Genomic DNA, 20,416 nt, shown 5'->3' with positions numbered 1-20,416 from the left:
TAAGCAAACAGTGCCAAACCTGCAGTCATAGGTGAGCTGTTGCTCTAAGACTTGGCTTCCTCTAGAAGATGGAGGAGATTGATTTATCATTGTGAAGTTAGAGTCATGGTGTCTATTGATTGGTTGGCACTGGGGTAGGGGTAGTTGATCGTTTATCTGGTCCTGATGTCAGGCATGGCATCGCTCTGTCTGGTTTCATGAGAGTGTGGTCATTGGGGTTGTTCACTTTTCTGGGTCTGGAGTTGAAACACAACTGAGGCCTAGATGTCATCTTTAGTTTGACTAAAACGTTGTCTCTATGGTCAACAGACCCAAGGTTTTCCCCTGAGATTATTTGATGCTGACCAAGCCCTCACTGTCCAGTGGGCTTAATGATTAATGGAGTGGATGCAAGGGAGAAGGACAAGTGAGTCAGGGTGCCCCTAAACCAAACAAGTCCAGTTTGAATCAAAAGGAAAGAAAGAAAAGGTCATTTTTAAAAATTAAGTTTCTACTTCTGGCCAAGATGGAGGCATAGGTAGATACACTGCTTCCTCACACAAGTGAAAGAAGGATAATAATTTAAAAACAACAAAAAAACAACCACAACTGACAGAAAATCAAACTATACAGAAGTCCAACAACCAAGGAGTTACAGAAGACACATTCATCCAGACTGGTAGGAGGGGCAGAGTCGGGAAGCTGGGGTGGGGAGGGCTCCCAAAGCAGCAAAGCAGCAGCGGGGGGACCAAGCGAGGTAGAGGTTTGTGGAAGGGGGTGCAGCGCACAAGGCAGCTGGCAGACCAGGCAGTCCCACATTCGTGTGCAGATAAGCCAGGTGAAACTGGGTAGTGAGACAGACCACACAACCCAGGGTCCCAGAGAAAAATTAAGAAAAATTAAAATTAATTTTCCCAGGGAAAATTAAGCTTCAAACCACTGATTGAAAACACCTGTGGGTGGTTGAGGCACCAGGAGAAACTCCCAGCCTCACAGGAGAGTTCATTGGAGAGACCCACAGGGTCCTAGAATATACACAACCCAACCCCCATGGGAATCAGCACCAGAAGGACCCAATTTGCTTGTGGGAAGCAGGGGAAGTGACTAAAATCCAGCAGAGAACAGAGAAAGTGCCATTGTTTTCTCTCAGACCCCTTCCTCACATACAGTACCACGACCCAGCGATGTGGATTACCTCACCCAAGGCTCCACCCCTCATTGCATAAGAGGCACATCAAGACAAAAAAAATGGCCCAAATGGAAGAATAGATCAAAGCTCCAAAAAAAAATACAACTATGAAGAGGTAGCCAAACTATCAGATGCACAGTTTAAAACACTGGTACTCAAGATGCTCACAGAATTGGTTGAATTTGGTCACAAATTAGATGATAAAATGAAGGCTATGCTAAGTAAAAGCATAGCTATGTAGCTATGCTACATTTCCTTTGAAAATGTACAGGAAACCAAAAGTGATGGGAAGAAAATGAACTCAAATCAATGATGTGGACCAGAAGGAGAAAGAAACATCCAATCGGAAAAAAAAAAATGAAGAAACAGAAACTCAAAAAAATGAGGAGAGGCTTAGGAAACTCCAGGACATCTTTAAATGTCCCAACATCCAAATTATAGGGGTACCAAAAGGAGAAGAGAAAAAGGAACAAGTGGAAAAGGTATTTGAACAAATAATAAAGGAGAACTTCCCCAATCTAGCAAAGGAAATAGACTTCCAGGAAGCCCAGGAAGCCCAGGAAGCTCAGAGAGTCCCAAAGAAGGTGGACCCAAGGAGGAACACACCAAGGCACATCATAATTACATTACCCAAGATAAAAATTAAGCAGAGAATCCTAGAGTCAGCAAGAGAAAAGGAGAAAGTTACCAACAAAGGAGTTCCCATCAGACTGTCAGCTGATTTCTCAAAAGAGACCTTACAGGCAAGAAGGGGCTGGAAAGAAGTATTCTAAGTCATGAAATACAAAGACCTACATCTGAGATTGCTCCATCCAGTAAGCTTTCAGTCAGAATAGAAGCACGGATAAAGTGCTTCTCAGATAAGGTCAAGTTAAAAGAGTGCATCATCACCAAGCCCTTATTGTATGAAATGTTAAAGGGACTGATTTAAGAAAAAGATGATAAGAAATATGTACAGTGAAATGACAGCAAACTCACAATTATTAACAACCACACCTAAAACAAAAACAAACCAAGCAAACAGCTAGAACTGGAACAGAACCACAGAAATGGAGATCACATGGAGGGTTATCAACAGGGGAGTGGGAGGAGGAGAGGGGGGGAAAAGGTACAGAGAATATGTAGCATAGATGGTAGGTACAAAATAGACAGGGGGAGGGTAAGAATGGTATGGGAAATGTAGAAGCTAAAGAACTTATAAGTATGACAAATGGACATGAAATAAAGGGGGGACTGTGGGTGGGAGGAGGGTTCAGGGTGGAGGGGAGTGAAGGGGGAAAATGGGACAACTGTAATAGCATAATCAATAAAATACATTTTTTAAAAAATTAAGTTTCTGTATGGTTACAGTCTGCTATGCCGAGGGAGGTGGAATCCTGGGTGCAAAGCATGGCAAACACAGAGAACTTCATAGAATCTTTTCATATCCCCTGTCTACCTTTCCATCAGTCTGTGCTTTCTTTCTGCCATCTATCTGTATACTAACATTCCTAGGTATGATACTTAGATATTAAATTTTGATTCTACTATTCCTTTCCTTTCCCTTCAGAAACACTTATGAGGAATGATTAAGACAAGTTAGAGTGTTTCAGAAAAACTGGAAACAGAAGAAGGTGCATTCTAGCCATGGTAAGAAAAAAAACATAAAGCATGTAACTCTGGATTCCATTTCAGGATTAGAATTTAGCTCCTTGAAATAATAATTCTTTATTCTGTATTCTTTCTTAGTCATACTCCCTCCAACGCAGGAGGACCCAGAAAGGGATTTATTCTTTCCGGGTCACATGAGGGCAGCCCACAGAATGACTTATGAAATAAAACAACTAATTATTTATTTTAAAAAAGCCAAGAAAAACAAAGGTAAAGGAAGAGAAGGAAAAAAAGGAAAAAAGGAGGAGGAAGAAGAGAAAAACACCGTCAAACAGGCCAGTTTTTGTGGCTGACATTAGGAGGGTCTTGGGAAAGATGAGCTAGCAGGAAGTGAGGAAGAATGGGCAGTAACTTATCCAATATAATGTTTCCTGATCTCCAATTTGTGTGATGTACACAAAACATACAAGACACAATCTTTCATTGAGCTGAAAATCCAATAGGGGAAACACATGGAAAGGATCTACAATATTAAATAAGGTAACATATATTAAGAATATTCTGAGTGCCAAAATTACTGTATGTTCTCAATAGATGCAAGTTCCCTTTCATCTGAAACAAAGTTGTTGATCAAACACTAACTATTTGCATCATACTTACCTAACCTTTGGTCCACTTGATTTTTCAGGTTTCCTTGCAGCGAGGATGGCCACAAGAAATAGGAGAAGTCTGCTGGTATTTTCTCTACCCTGTTGTACTATGTTGAATAGTATCCCAAAATAATTCATGTCTACCGGTAAATGTGGCCTTATTCGGAAATAGGATCTTTGAAGGTATTATTAAATTAAAATGGGGTCCTGCTAGGTTAGGGAGGGCCCCAAATCTAACATCACTAGTGTCCTTATAAGAAGAGGTACAGACACAGAGAAGAGAAGGCCGTTTGAAGATGGAGGCAGAGACTGGAGTGATGTATCTACTTCAGAAACACCGAGGATGGCTGGTAACACCAGAAGAGAGAAGAGGCAAGAAAGGATTCTTCCCTAGAAGCTTCAGAGGGAGGACAGCCCTGCCCACACCTTGATTTTAGACATCCAGCCTCCAGGACTGTGAGAGAACAAATGAATATTATTTTAAGCCACCCAGTTTGTAGTACTTTTTTATGGCATCCATAGAAAACTCCTCTTTCTTCTTTCTAGAATGAGGATAGCTTGTTTTGAAGAATAGTAGACAGCTTACAATGACAGAAGCCATATTCTTAAGTAAGGATGGTAGACTGGGAAGACACTAGAAACTGCTTCCTGGGGGCAAGTACCCCAGACTTTAGATAAATAAATCATAGGTGTTTCAGTTACTGTCACTCAACCTTCCTGCTAAAGATGGCACATTTCTGACTAATGCCCTCTGGTGAAGAGGAAATAACTCAAGAGTAACCTAAGTTCCTATCTCAGCCATGTTATTATGTACATGGGTAGCCCCAGGCAAGTTATAAAGACTTTTTAAACTTCATTTTGTTCCTCTGTAAATTAGAAACAATAATATCTATCTGAGTTTAAATGAGATAGTTTATGAGAGAGCCAGGGGTCATCAGCAGGGGAGGGGAAGCTAATTCAAGTTACTAAGACTAGAATTCCAAGGACCAGGATCCTGTCTGTGTTGATTATCAATACATATGCAATATAACAATTGTTTTCCACACCTCTATCCTTGCTGGGAGAATGTCAATGTATTTTTTTCTTTCTTTTTTTTTTTAGCGGTAAGCAGCTCTTGGCAACCCAGGTAAACGTACTTTATATAATATAAAGAACCATACCAGCACTGGGGGTTAATTAAATATTAAATAGCTCTACCGCAAAGAATATATAGAAAATGGTACTAGGATGAAGGGTTCCACATTCTCTCATCCAATAAAAAAGAGCAGAGGTCATTTTTTCAAGTTCTTTCTGGGATAGTCCTGCCCCCCAGCTTCCTGAACCATGCCTGTTTTGCCCTTAGCATATCCCCTGATCCCAGAACCCTTCCTCTGGTTACAAGCAAATTTAAGACATGAGCTAGTAGACTGTGGTGTCAACGCTTCCTATTCAGAACTAACAGCAGAACAACAAGGATGGAAACTTGTTCCAAAAGGCCATGGGTCCTGATAATTAAAAGACAAGCTTCAGGGGACACCATGGAAACATGCCAAAGCTCCATGGAAATCTGAGTGTGGAAGTCCAGTGGCAGCTGGACATTCTCAGAACAGTTCCGACAGACCACATCTTTACTCACTTTCCACTTTGCCTCTCCATGAGGAAGCTCAATTGTTTGAAGGGCTAGAGCTTCTCCATGTTCACTGCATCAAGATACAGGTCCATGCTTGGTGGGGTATCCTAGCTGCTTGTGTCTTGTTTCTCAGAATTCAATTCAAAGCACCTGTTTATAGACTCAAGTCGAAACATAGCAGGCCCTGGTCTGTCTTTTCCTCTCCCTTCCACCCTTTCACACCCTCTCATCACTTTAGAGCTAAGTGAATATGGTTTTCCAAATATAGTTTTGCAGCCAGTGTGTTAGGCTTTCTAATGAGCAACAGTAATTGCTTCAGCTATTTTCCAAAATGAAAATCAACCTCTGAAGAGCAGCTGGTTTTTTTGTAATGTTCTGCTTCCTCCAATTGCATCCGCCATTCCTACAAGTAAGTCAAAGACTAGCCTTGACTGCTTCATCTAGAAACAGGGCCTGTGGGACTGGGCAGGAGGAATGTGCTGATGGCAGGGACACAGAATAAGTGGGCTATTGTGTTCTTTATTATATTTAAGGAAATAGGGAAGGGGGAAGAGGGTGGAAGAATACCTGTTTGTACATTTGATTTCTAAGATATCCTATTATGTCTTGTGCTTATAGATCTATTTGAAAAGATAGCCAGGTTTTTGGATGACAAAGCAAAGATGTTTCCACTCTCCTTCTTTTTTCAAGAGTCACCCCAAAACAACAAAGAGTACACAAAGCAAAAACACAAACCCCATATTCTTTAAAGAGAGGAGATATCTGTAATCTGGAACCACAATATATGAAGATGAGAAACAGATGGAGGAATGGTAAGGCACTTAAAAGATTACGGAAAGTCAAACCCAAGGGCCTGAGGATGATATCATATCAAATCAAGCCAATTCACTCCGCACAACACAGGGGTGTCCAGGAGTTGAGATCCAAGTGGTGCAGTGGCTGGGAGGAAGCATAGCACTGGAAACAACCACCTTGGGGAAAGGGTGATAATACCAGCTACCATTTGTGAAGCACTGGTTGGCATCTGGCCCTTTACACACATTCTCCACTGCTGTCCTCATAATCACAGCAAAAGGTACTTTTTCCTCCATTTTATAGATGCAAAAACAGACCCAGAGGGATAATTTGTCCCAGATAATAGGAGAAAGATACTAAATCAATGTACAGCTGACCTTTGAGCGATATGAGTTTAACTACATGGAACCAGTTACATGCAGAATTTTTTCAGTCAACAATCTGAAATAACTTGCAGACAAATCACTTAGCCTAAAACAGATGATGTAAGTTTATGAACTTGATAAATACAGTGCACTACCATAAATGTATTTTCTCTTCCTTAGGATTTTCTTAATAGCATTTTATTTAAAAATACGGCAAATAATACATATAAAGTACAAAATATGTGTTAATCAACTATTTATGTTATTGGTAAGGCTTCTGATCAACAGCAAGCTATTAGTAGTTAAGTTTGGGGAGCATTCCAAACCTCTAATTGGATTTTCAACTGTGAGGAAGTTGGTGCCCTTAACCCCTGTGTTGTTCAAGGTTCAGCTGTATTTTTAGTTCCGAAGCCTTGCCACCAGCCTCCACCACCCCTCTGTGTGAAACCAACATGTGAGTGCCAGCTGACTATGTAGCCAGGTTGTCATTTGCTTGGTAGGTATGATAGCGAGTGCTGGACAGGGCTGATGCTGTCTGGGGCCAGGTGTCACTGTTTGGTTCAAGCTAATTGTTGCTTTGAAAATTCCTAGAGAAATAAAAGTGTAACCACCTCCCCCTTGCCTTCCTGAATAGGATCTAGTCTGAAGGAGCTTTCCTGCTGGGATGGAGGCATACCTAGGAAGTGAATCCTGAGGTCCACAGTAGCTGAGGGTCCACCAAATACACTGGCCTATGTAGGGGGAAGGGGTATCAAGGGATTTGCTGATCCTTTCCTACACTTCCCTATTTACTGCTGCCCTGCTACCTGCCCCAGACCACCCAGAACAGGTTCACACCACACTGGTGTTTCCTGTCTCTATAGATCACCAACAACACAAAAATTTGTGTACATCTAGGTCATGAAAAATAAAGCATCCAGTGTCAAAACTGCAAAATAAAGTCTGCAGTGTTTATTCTCTAGTTTATTTATGATTTCTGTCAATGGCTCAAAAATTATTCATTGGACATTTGATGGGAATCTACTATGTACACAGTCACCATGTTAGGTGTTTTAAAGTTGAAAAAGATTAAGGGCATCATGCCTGCTCTCAAGAATCTGTAACCAGTTGGAGAGATATAGCATCAGTCCCTGAAAAGAGAGCTGAAAGTATGAGGTGTGGGTGACTGAGAGCTGGTAGGGAGATTCTCGATGTTATTGAAGTCCTTCTCATTGTCTGTTTGTATCTCTGGCTCTTCCATTAAATTGTGAACTCTTTTTTGTCACAGGATTTATTTGTGTTATTTCTGAAACTAGTTGCCCAAAACTACAGCAGTGTTTATAGTGAAGTAAGACTTTTTCTACCCAGACTGGGTGGAAATCTGGGTAGAAAAAATGAAGCCCCCTTCATAGTGAAGCCCCTCCTCTTAAGCATATTGTGATTGCTGTCAAGGTCTCCAGGTCAGTTTCAGCTAACGAATTAACCATTTAATATCTGCCTGTCACATCTGAAGACTTTCCATATGCACCCTAAATTGAAAACCCATGGGAGAAGACTTGAATCTTTTAGCTGTCGAGTCCCTTTGACAAGAAGCTCCTCCTGATGTATACGATAACCACACATTGATTCATCCACACATGTGTATAAAGGGGCTCAGAATGAGCCTGGGATGGGTCATCTGAGGTTCAGGCCTGCTGGGACACATCCAGACAACTGAAGTTTATTTGCACAGGGGCTGAGAAGCCGCCAGGGAGAGCATTAAGGAAGAAATAAACCAGGCACAGTGAATTTGTCCCAGTAAAAAGTCTTAATCATTCTAGGGAAGGCGCAGCTCTCTCAATAGTGTGATCTCTGTCACGTAGGTATGTTTCTGGTCCAATACCCACTGGCCATCTGTTTGTGTCTTATGAGGAGGCGGCAGTGGCGGGGAGGGGGGTATAAATAAAAACGAAATGAACTGTTTCTTGAAATTCTTGAAATCTTAAGGCCTGAGTGACACTGTTACTAAACAGGAGAAGGCATTCTTTCTGCCGTGTTGCAAGGCATAGGTCCAGCGAGTGCTCATGGTGCTGGGCATGCTGCTGCTGCCCAGGCACTGAGTTCAGCATGAACTGTATGAGATGCTGTTTGCAGTTGAGTGGCCATACCACCCAGCTACTCAGCAGAACAGGGATAGTGTGGAAACAACCACCAGCGAGACACAACCTCGCCTCGTGGAGCAGCAGACATGATGGGCAGTGTCCAGCAGGAGCCAAAAGAAGCAGCAGGGGAAGTACAGTGGTATTTGCCAGAGTATGAATGAGACCATCTACTGGCCCTCCCTGGGGAGGGGTGGTGCAGATGTGGGGGCTGGGAAGAGGTGGGGGAGGGGTTTGGGAGAGGTGGGGAGAGAATCTTTGGGAGTAGTGTGCCTGGGACTGCCATTCCATATTAGGCTTGTGCCTGAAAGAGCTAGGGACGTTTGATCTCATTCCTAATCATGGATTTGAAGGCACTTGGGGAGGTTTGGGTTTCTTTTGTATACTCATATAAACACATAAACACACAACCTTGCATGTATATTCATTCTATCAAAGACATGTACTATGGTTGTAAATACTCATATGTACCAAAGCTGTTCTTGTATATGAATTGTAAGTTGTTAAAACAAGGTGGGGGTAGGTAACAGTTGGGCAATGGGGTTGAAGTGGGTGAGTCTTAGGGTCTTGACATTCGGCTTCAACCAGAGAGCTCTGCTTTTACTATTATACACTTTGTGCTTCTGCCTAAGATTTGTTATAGAAATGCTATCATGGCCAGAAAGAAAGAAAAAGCAAGGAAGGAAGGAAGGAAGGAAGGAAGGAAGGAAGGAAGGAAGGAAGGAAGGAAGGAAGGAAGGAAATGTTTGAAAACTCACTTGATATAATCCAACCACCTCATTTTATAAATGAGAAAGTGGGGACACAGAGATGTTAAATGACTTACCTGAGGCTGTGAAGACAAAAGTAATGCGTTAACAGCTCAAGTCTAACATTTTTGTTTTATTTTATTTTCCAATTACACCATACAGAGAAAGAAAGTATATACATTAAAATAAGGAAGTCTGGATATTGTGCAGAACTCTGAGTGTTTCTCAGTTTTAAATGGTTAGAGGTTTGAGAACTGGCTTATTAGACCTTTGATTTTTTTATTTATAATTTTATAGCAAAAAATAGTAGCTATGGGAGACAGTAATATAGATTAAATTAATATACTTTTGTTTGAAATGACCACAGTTAATACAATTTTAGATTCAACTTTAAAGTCTACTAGACATGTTGTATTAATCAAAAATGTAGAACAAAATGAGATTATTTTCTTTTAGAATGAGCTTTGAAAAACACTGGCTCAACTTTCTAAGTATAGGAAGCAAAAGTTGACAAGAAAGTTTGCAAGTTCATGAGTAAATATTAAGAGAATAGAAGTATTCACCAAAGAAGGAAAAGCAAAAGAGGCTAACCATTTCCAGGAATGTAAAGAGTGTCTTGACTAAGCTGAACTATTATCACCACAAGAAGGATAGAATAAGAGCAGACCTGTGGAAACACCGTGAGAGACTGAGGTGGTAGAGTCAGTAGGACTGAGATGCTCATGCATACCTGGTTCTCTATGGCTTGCAGAGCTGTAAAACTCAGAGGTAGATGTTAAGTGATCAGTCCAGGGAAATAATGGTGGCTACATGACTGACTCCTGGTCTGTGTTATTATTTCAGAAAATATCAAGTGTTACCACATGATGAAAGCTAAAGGTAATTCACCAAGGAGGCATATGGTTAGGGAGGAAGAGGCGAGGGGCACCACTTTCCATATGTGTGCTAAGATGATCACTCAGAATGGCCACTCACTACGCAGGGCTGGCTCCCTGACCTAGTCTGAGTGCTCTTCTGTACTCTGCTCCTGACTCTTTTATTATCCAATTAGAGATTCCCAGCTGCCAAAGGGTCCTGTGAGTAAAGTCCATGACATTAGAAATAAGGCAAAACACTAAAAAACCAAATAAATAACTTTGAGACTTCTACTCAAGATGGCAGAACAGGGGGGTAAATGCTGTGCTTGCCTCCTATAACCACACCAAAATTACAACTAAATTATAGAAAACCACCCTTAAAGACCACTTGAAGAGTAGGTGAACAGAACTCCTATAACTAAAGATACAAAGAAGAAGCCATGTCAAGAATGGTAGGAGGGACAGAGACATAAAACATTCTGGTCACACGCCGACTTGTGATGGTTAAGAATCGGGAGGGATATCTCATGTGAAGGTCCCCACTGAGGAGTAAAGGGACCTAGCCCTACACTGAGCTCCTTAACCCAGGGCACCAGTGCCAGAAAGAGGAATCCCCACAATAGCTGGCTGTGAAAATCAGCAGTAGCTCACTCTGGATGAAACAGAGAGCTGCTGTAGTCCCATACATCCTTTTAAAGGGCTCAAGCATAGATTCACTTGCTCACACTTTCCCTGAGCTCCAGAGAAGGGACAGCAGCTGGAAAAGGGACAGTGGGGGAGGAACTAGATTTTCTCGCCTCCAGGCGAGGGCTGGAAAAATAGCTTTCTCTGGAACTAAAGTGCTGACGGGTGTCATTGTTCATTTGTTGAGCCCTCTCTTGATTCTATTTTGATAGGTGCCATTGTTTCTTTGCTGAGCCTATCTCCCCCACAGCCTGCAGGCACAGTTGGACGCCAAATCTGTGTCTCCATTAACATGGATAACTTAGCTCTTGACCCACCCAGGTGATGCTCTGAGACTCTGCCCCACCCAAATCACACACTCAACCTGGTGTCCCAAATCTGGTGAAGAAAAAAGACACAAGTCAAGGAAGTGTAGAGAGTCCCAAAAAAGATGAACCCGAAGAGGCCCACATCAAAACACATCATAATTAAAATGCTAAAAGTTAAAGACAGAGAGAATCTTAAAAGCAGCAAAAGGAAAGCAATTAGTTTTTTTACAAAGGAACTCCTAAAAGGCTGTCAGCTGATTTCTCCACAGGAACATTGTAGGCCAGAAGGGAGTGGCACAAAATATTAAGTGATGAAAACCCAGGACCTACAATCAAGATCGTTCTACCCAATAAGGCTATCATTTAGGATCAAGAGGGTAATAAAGGCCTTCCCACACAAAAAAAAAGCTGAAGGAATTCATCACTGCCAAACTAATATTATATGAAATGTTAAAGGGTCTTCTTTACAAGAAGGAAATATAACAAAGAAAAAATTCTCACAGAAGCAAACACGTAATAAGAGAAGTAGATCATCCCTCACTAAAGTTAGTACAAAGGTTAAAAAGCAAGAGTAGGAAGATTATGTGCAATTATAACAGTAAATTAAGGGACATACACATTCACACCCACGAGAAGTAAAAAATAATGACAAAACCCCAAATGTGGTGGGGGAGAGTAAAAAATGGTAGGGATTTTAGAATGTGTTCAAACTTAAGTGACATCATCTTAAATAAATTGTTACAAACATAGCTTGGTATATATGAAACACATGGTAACCACAAACCAAAAATCTACAAGAGAGATACAAAAATAAAGAGAAAAGATTTCAAACACAACACTACAGAGAGTCATCAACATACAAGAGAAGAAAGCAAGATAATAAGAAAGGAACAGAGAACTACAAAAACAGGCAGGAAACAAGTAATGTAGTAAAATAACTATATACCTTTCAATAATTACCTTACATGAATATAGATTAAATGCTCAAATCAAAAGATGAATGGATAAAGAGAATGTGCTCAATATGAAACATTACTCAGCCATTAAAAGAAATAAAATCTTACTCTTTGCAACAACATGATGGACCTAGAGGGTATTATGCTAAATGAAATGAGTCAGACACAGAAAGACAAATACTAAGTGAGTTCATGTGTATGTCAAGCCTGAGAAACAAAATAAATGAACAAATACAATAGAAACATACTCACACATACAGAGAACAAACTCATGGTTCCCAGATGGGGGAAGGAGTAGGGGATGCATGAAAAAGATGACGACAAGAAGTACATTTTGGCAGTTATAAAATGGCCACCAGGATGTAAACTACAGCATAAGAAATTTAGTCAATTATATTGCAGTAACTATATATGATGTAATATGGGTACTAGACTTACCAGGGCGATCACTTCATAAGTTAAATAAATGTCTAATCACTATACTGTATACCTGAAACTAGTGTAACATTGAATGTCAATTCTAACTGAAAAATTTTTAATTAAAAATTTAAAAAATAAATAGACTTTGGATATCCAACTTATTCACTCACCATAATATCTCATTCTAACTGAAATAAGTCAGAGAAAAATACTGTATGATTTCACTCACATGTAGATGGAATCTGAAAGATGAAATAGACAAAACAAAATAAAATAGCAACAAACCCATAGAGACAAATTGATGGTTGCCAGAGGGAAGGGGTTGGGAATTGGGCAGAAAAGGTGAAGGGGCATGAGAGGTACACACTGCCAGTTATAAAATAAGTAACAGGGATGTAGTGAACAGTGCAGGGAGTAGAGTCAATAATACCATAATAGCTTTGTAAGGTGACAGATGGTCACTAGAATTATCGTGGTAATCATAGGTATGTAAATGTCATATCACTATGTTGTACACCTGAAACTAATCTAATATTGTGTGTTGACTATAATTTAAAAACCGAGGGGCTTGGGACAGTGGAAGTCATGGCGCCACCTCTGAGGAACTGCATCCCCAGCCACCAGCTGTGTAACTCGGAGGAGGGCGGCGGAGGCAGCCACACCTGTACCCTGCATGGCTTCATCTTTTTGATGCTTGCTGGCCATGTGAGGAAGAGCAGTGAGAACATGTGCTTCCTACTGTGTCTGTGATGAGAGACACAAAGTCCCAATTATTGCCGGAGTGGTGGTGGGGGGGGCATCATAACCTGTAAGGTCTCTAGCATCAGTGAATGCTTGGCCAACATACACATCCTACCTGCGGGGTCCACACCACTTAAGAACTCTTTTGAGGAACTATCTGCAAGGAAGATATCTGAGCTACTGAACAAAACAAGGTTGAAATTTATAAGTATTTTTACCCAGGTGACATTGTCTTAGCCAAAATGACCTCCCTAGGTGACAAGTCCAGTTACCTCCTGACCACTGCCAAAAATGCACTGGGGGTGGTGGTGGCCCACAGATGTCCCGACCGTTCTTGTCAGGTGTGTGATGTGGTGCTTATGACCCACAATAAAGAATTCTGGAAAGTGGCCCAAGTACAGCCTGAATTCTTGCAGACTTACAAAGCCACATTTTACTCCATGGGATGGGTAAGCTGTTTCCAAGAGTACATGCATGAAAGTAACAGTAAGAAACCATTGTCTTTATTCAAACACCTGAGGTCAGCCAGCAACCAACCTTAGAAAAGTCTGCCAGAATATACTCTGTAGGTGGAATATTTTTCTTGTGAACCTTTCAGTGGATTCCATTCTGTTGATTGAGAAATTTCTCCTCTGGAGTTTCCATAAACAAACTGTATAATGTTGGGAATACCCTATTCCTTCTGACAGCCTTATAAATATGTTTATTTTTTAGCTGTGACAAAGAAAATATTTTTTTGAAAACACTTTTATTAAAAGGACTGTGTGATAAGAAACAATTAATTAATAAAAAACATAGGGTTCATCTAATGTCCTAATTTCTTAATAAGCTATGAGAAACATCTGAAACATGATAGAGTCCCGGACACATATAACTGGCACAAGTGCCACTCCCTGTGTCACTTTTCTGTCTTTCCCGTCAGAGAAGCAACTGGAAGCCAGTGAGACAAAAGCAGCTGGAAGTGGATGCAGGAAGTGGATACTCCTGAGATGGGGCAGTAACAACCCACATATGTGCAAAGCGGCTGAGTACTGTCAGGAATTCCTAGCCTAACCGTTAGTACCTGGGCAGTGTCTCTAACAGGAGAACAGGACACAGTCGATTGTTTGCTTGTCCATCTTCCAAGTTCCCTTTTCCTCTGCGTCCAGGTGAATTGTTGATGTATCACATCTGTGTCTAGCTTTGCAGCCCCAGGCCCCAGTGGTAGTAGATATTTGTAAAGAGAAAAAAAATCAGAAATATAGTCATTATTCACTTTACTTTTAGTGGGCCCAGAAGATGTATTAAAATTCTATAAAATAAAAGGGTTGTTTATGATTGGTGAAAGATTTTCACTCAGTTAATCTGAAGATTTGGCATAATTAGAAAGTTAAATCTAAGATTTCAGAAAGGTGCATTTGCAAGATTTTAATTATGAAAACAACCAAACAAGCTGACTCAACAATAAAATTTCAACTCACTAGCTTGCCAGATGCCCTAAGATTCTGGACTTGGTGTCAGATATCACATTCACTTTCAGAAAGAAGGAAATGAGCAGCTGAGATTGTCTCCCCAGGACAGACCCCGACTAATTCTCTTGTTGTTCGCACCTTTTCCAGTACTGGCGGAGTCATTAGCTAGAGAACTCAGCTTCAGCTGGTGAGGCACTGCCTGGCAAATTCCAAGGATGTAGCAGGAGTGGGTATTAATAATTTGCAATGCCTGGTGGTGACTCAGGTCTCTGCAGACTGGCTGTTTAATTTGCAGCCAAGCCCCATTTCTCTGACTGCACCCTGGTCCCACATGTCCCTTCCAGGATCTCATGCTTCTTCAGGACTGGTAGACACACCTCTGTCTTCACACCTCTAGACCTATGAGACACCCAGGGAGCAGCACAAGCCCCTTTGAGCTGTAGGTTGTTGAATCAGCCTGCTTTGACTGATTTTCTGTCACAAGTTCACTGTTGAGAGCAGCTGTGCCCAAAATAACTCAGGCTGGGAGAATGACAACTTCTACAGATTTACTCGGGAAAGTCATCAGACAGCATCCACATGTTCTCCCACTTTGGTGTGTAGAAAGGGCTTAAGGGATATCTTGTACATTCCTAAATTTGGAGGGTCTGGTTAATTACAGCAATTTTTTATGACTTTTTAAAAACTGACATTTTAGAGAATGACCCGAGCAGTCATTTGACTGATTATTAGTGTGACATGAAAAGGGAGAAAATGATGACAAGATCTTGGGTTAAAGATGGAGCAGAAATTGTGATAGTGAACAAAAGAATTATAGTAGTATAAAAATTTTTTAAGTTGCCAAAATAAGAAAAAAATTGTTTAAGTTACTAAAATAAGGAAGAATGCTGGTTACTAAAATTTACTTAAAAGCTAATTAAAACTTTATTCCCTTGAAATGTGACTTTTTATCCTAGTATGCAGCAAACTCCTTTTGAACTTTGCTTTCCCCTCTCTCTCAGCCAGGGTCTCCCATCTTCCCCTCATCTCTTCTCTTTTCCCAAAGTCCTCAAGTAGCCTGAGCTCACATCATTGCTCAACCTAGGCTTCCTACACCATTCCTTTTTTCACCTCCTTACTGACTTCTATTCCACTGGAAATGCCATTTCTTTTTTAAAAATATACTTTATTGATTATGTCATTACAGTTGTCCCATTCCGCCCCTCTTCATTCCCCTCCACCCTGCACACCTCCTCCACCCACATCCCCCTTTAGTTCATGTCCATGTGTCATAAGTTCTTTAGCTTCTGCATTTCCCACACGACTCTTGCCTTTCCCCTATTTTCTCCCCACTCTCTATGCTACTTATTCTCTGTACCTTCCCCCCCACTCTCCTCCTCCCACTCCCCTGTTGCTAACCTTCCATGTGGTCCTTTCTAACACACATCACTTTAGCCAGTCTTGTTTCTCTCACTTCTGCCCCACATCCCAATTCTGTAAAGAATTGTAAATCAGAAGAGCAGCACAGAATCCTTTTGGACAGATGGAAAAGGAGTGAGGCTATGAATAATTTTTTATTATTTTTTTCTGTCATACATGAAAAGGCTTAGTACAGTGCCTGGTTCATAGTAAAGGAGATGATCCATTTAAAAATGCCTTAATGTTAGCTGACAGACACGTAGAATCAATCTGTAAATCTGCCCAGCTGTGCTGGCCAGCAATGTCATCATTACTGAAACCCTCTCCACTGATATATTCTTCAGTTGTCTACTTTTTAATTCCTTTCCTCCCTCCTTCCCTCTTTTTTGACTTATTGTCATTGTCTTGATCCTTTCAGACTTCTACAATAAACTACCATAGACTGGTTGGCTTTTAATCAACAAAGACTTATTTCTCACAGCTCTGGAGAATGGGAAGTCCAACATTAAGGCACCAACAGTTTCCTTGTCTGTAAAAACCCACATCCTGGTTCACAAACAGCAGTCTTGTCACTGTGTCCTCATGTGAAGGATGAGATGAGGGAGCTCTCTGAAGTCTCTTTCACAAGGGCACTAATCTCATTCATCAGGGTTCCATCCTTATGACCTAATTGCTTCCCAAAAGTCCCATCTCCCAATATCCACACTTTGGGGTTAGGATTTCAACATGCAAATTCTGGAAGGACACAATCAGTACATAGAAATCATTTACAAAGATATTCAAGGATAAAGATGTTGGATGAAGGTAGGGTTTCCAGATGGTGTGATTTGTTCTGATTCTTCTTAAAAAATAGTGATAAGTTGGGCTTCTTCAAATGTGAGGAAGGGAAATAGTGTTTTGTATTGATTGCAGGCATACCAAGTCTCATGCTGGCACCTAGAGAATCATGAACCCTCTCACTCCTTACAACAACCATGTGAGGTATGGACACAGTTACAATGGAGTTGCATGGTGCATACATCTGACTTATTCAAACTAGACAAATTCAACTGTGTATACTTCTCAGAGAGGGAAGGATATAGGAGAAAGAGGCAGGGGATACATTTAATATAATTGGTATAAATGGTTTTGCTCCCAATTCCACTCAGTAAACTTAGGCCCCGGAGTGCACAGGAGCGGTGAGCTCCCTCAAACTATCTCTGCTTCTGTGGTGCCTCCCCTCACACGGGCAAAAATGATTCTGGTGATTAAATTTACAACAGTTTTTTTTTCATCCAAAATGATCCATAAGCTGAGGCCAAGAATTTCATCTGTTTTACTGTTGGAGAAAAATCTGGCTATGTTAGATTGTCTGAGACAAAATTTGGGAGAGAAACTTTATAGGCATTTTGAAGCAATATCAAGAATGAATTTTGATATGTGCTATATTCTGCCTCATGTGTTTAGTTTTATCTCATATGTGAGACTCTATCTCCACTTTCCAGATGAGAAAATTGAGGCTTGGAGAAGTTAAGTAACTTGCCTCAGGCCAGATATCTGAGGCCAAGACAAGATCTGAGCCCAGTTGGTCTTGGTTCCATGCTTTTCTGACTCTGCCCCAAACCAGCTAGGTTCTCTTCTTGCATCTTTTTTGAATGGTCGTCTCCTGGCTGTCTGCACCATCTCTCTTTTCCCTTGTCTTTAAAGCCTCAGTTCAGAACTATTTTTGCAATCACCAGGGACCTGGGTGGATGTTTAACAAACCCACACGGGTACCGCCGTACTGGTTATGTTGGGCTGCCACTTATTCTATGACCCCATCACCATTCCAATTTGCCAGACACCCATCCTAGTACCCGTACCTCACTGACTGTTCTGTATTTTGAATATTACTCTGGCCATACCTCTTACTAGACTATAGAGGGATTCATATATGAGCAAGTAACAGTATAAGCAATTTTGCAATGTTTTTGCCACATGAGTCATTGGCGGTCACTGACATCTTCATTTTCCAGGGCCAAGAATTGAGGTTCAAAGAGCATCCCTTGTCCAAGGCCATAAGGAGGTCAGGTAGGGTGGAATTCTCCTGACTTTGTCATCTCATGCTGGCTCTTGTGCATAGTCAAGCAGTACCCACAGCCAGCTGCCTCAGTCTTTGCTGAGAATTTAGGGTGACAACTGATCAAAATGACCAGTCACAGGTGAGTCCTGTGAGAACAAATGAGAACCTTATGGTCTTCATTCAGAAATATGCACATAGTAATAAGGCCACGTTAGGGTCCAGAGTCACCGATGGCACCAGGACCCTTTGGGGGCCGCGTGCCTGCCTTGTTTTGCTCCATCCTACTACTGCACGCGCTAATTACGCTGGCATGTGGGTGGCAAAACCCTTCAATGGCAGAAGGACTTCCCAGAGAGGAGCAAGGTCGCCTGCTTTCATGTCCGATGTCACCCTGTAGGATATGAAAACTGACTCAAGACGGTGTTGAAAAATGTTTTCCTTTCCAGTATGCTAACAAGAACAAGATCATATCGATGCACGTGCATCGTGGCAGGATTTTTCTTGGCTGAATCTTTTAATGAGCTGTTCCGTAATGAGGGCTCGGTCTGCACAGTGTCTGTGTGCTAGTCGAAGTTTAAAGACCTTTATTTCCCCCTCCTCTCCCCCTCCTCTAAGCCTTGGCTTTAATTCTTTTAAACAGTAACATTAATTGGCTGTTAAGTAAAACAGGAGAGAACACAATAGATTTATGATATTTTGAGAAGCTCTACTAGTTCTCAAGCATTCAGAGAAACAGGCTTGGCTTTATGAGGTAATTATGATTTACTGTTTTCTCTCGCCCTGTTGAGTCTGCGGCCTGTCTCTAAAATGGATCTGGGATGAATGTCAAAGTCGGGATTTACAGTCAAATCTTTTCAACATATAAAACACAGGAGAAGTTTATTGTTTTATTTTTTCCTAAGCAATATTTCCGTCCACGTTTCTGTGCTGTTAGGTTTTGTAGGGTTTGTCACAACCCCCTCCCTGTCTCCCCACCCCCGGCCCTTGAAGTGACATCTAGGAATTACTTCTCCTGATAAGGCTGCGGTATCATCAAAAAGTGATTGTGTTTGCAAGCAATCACAGGAGAGCATGTCAATTTAAATAATTTCTTTCTTTTCCTCTCATCTCTTTTCCTCCTCTCACCCTTTACAGGAGAACTGCTATCCTCTCAGATTTTCTGTCCTTTCAGAAATGAGCGGCAACCGACGAAGTTTGATGAGCTTTAGAAGTAAGAGATCTTTATGCTTCTTTTTTCTGGATCTCTTTTTTCCTGGTGTCTCTTTGAAATGAGAAATGTGTTCAGTGTTTGCCTTCAGGAAGAGCAGACCCAGGGGTCTCTGGGGTCCAAGGGTTTCAGACTTGGCTCCCTACTAAACTAACATGAGACCTTAGGCAGTCACTTTTTCCTCTGGGAGCTTCCCTTCACTCTCTTAATTTATAAAATAAGACAGAAGATGGTTCCTAAGGCCTCTTCCTACTCTAAGATATTAATATTACCTGTATATGGCCCACTATTAGCATATTAGGTCACCTTGGTGTTTGCTGTCGGAGGGGAGATGCCATTCCCAAAATGTGCCACGTTGGCATAAGAATTAAGTGGGACGCATTTCAGTTCATCCCAGAGGAACTTGGTTGTCATAAGCCCCCTTGCTGGGAGTGATTCTAATCTTCTCTTCTGGAAGATGAGACGTGTGCACCACACCCAGATAGATATGGCCTCAAAACTATCATATATCCCATGTATTTTCCTAAAGGCCCATTTACTTTTCCAACAAATCATTTGTTTTCTCATAATTTCCCCCTTTCTCTCCCCTTTTTATGTTAAAATAGCATATAACTTCCAACTTCAAAGCACCTCTTGGAGTCACGTTTTTCTATAAACTCCCATGTATGTATGCGAATAAAAATCTATCTTTTCTGTTGTTGATCTGTCTTTAGTTGGTTTTGTTGGCACAACCCTAATAACAGAACATAAGAGGGCAGAGGAAAACAGGTTTTTTCTCCCTGAAATTTGTGTGTACATGTGAGCGTGTGTGTGTGTGTGTGTGTGTGTGTGTGTGTGTGTAGAGGTTACAGAGGTGGGAAAGGGGATTATGCCAGGAGTAGTATTTTCCTTTAAAAAATAACTTTTATGAGGAAGCTTAGTGACAGAAGGCTCATTCACCATGGTTCTTATCTCCATCGGGAATCTCTCCACAGCATCCTTGAAAGCACAGCCCTTCCTTCCCAAGGTAAGGGTGGAAGCATGACATGTGCTAGTTTGTTTTTTGGTGGGGGTGGAGGGTTGGGGGAGGGAGAGAAGGGCTGGATGCCAATTCAAGGTCAGCAGTTTTCCAGTATGGGCTTAGGCCACAGCTATTTAATTACAAAGGATTTTTTGGGCTTCACTTTATTTTGTTTTCTATCTCACTGAACAATTCTCGGTGGTTGTGCCTGGCAAGTTGGGAGGAGGACAGTTGTACCTCTGACATATTCCCTGGATGGCTTCATGAGGGAGACCATTCAGTGACTCTAGAAGTAGCCCCAAACATTTGA

At 41.3% G+C, this 20,416-nt stretch overlaps 1 pseudogene; it reads left to right on the top strand.

The window, feature by feature from the left end:
* Positions 1–12,853: 12,853 nt before the first annotated feature.
* Positions 12,854–13,997, top strand: LOC118981217 (exosome complex component CSL4-like; annotated as a pseudogene).
* The last annotated feature ends 6,419 nt before the right edge of the window (positions 13,998–20,416 follow it).

This window comes from Sturnira hondurensis, unplaced genomic scaffold (assembly GCF_014824575.4).
Source record: "Sturnira hondurensis isolate 20B ecotype Veracruz unplaced genomic scaffold, ASM1482457v3 Scaffold0023817, whole genome shotgun sequence".
NCBI classification, from domain to species: domain Eukaryota; kingdom Metazoa; phylum Chordata; class Mammalia; order Chiroptera; family Phyllostomidae; genus Sturnira; species Sturnira hondurensis.
This window is presented reverse-complemented; position numbering and strand designations above follow the sequence as displayed.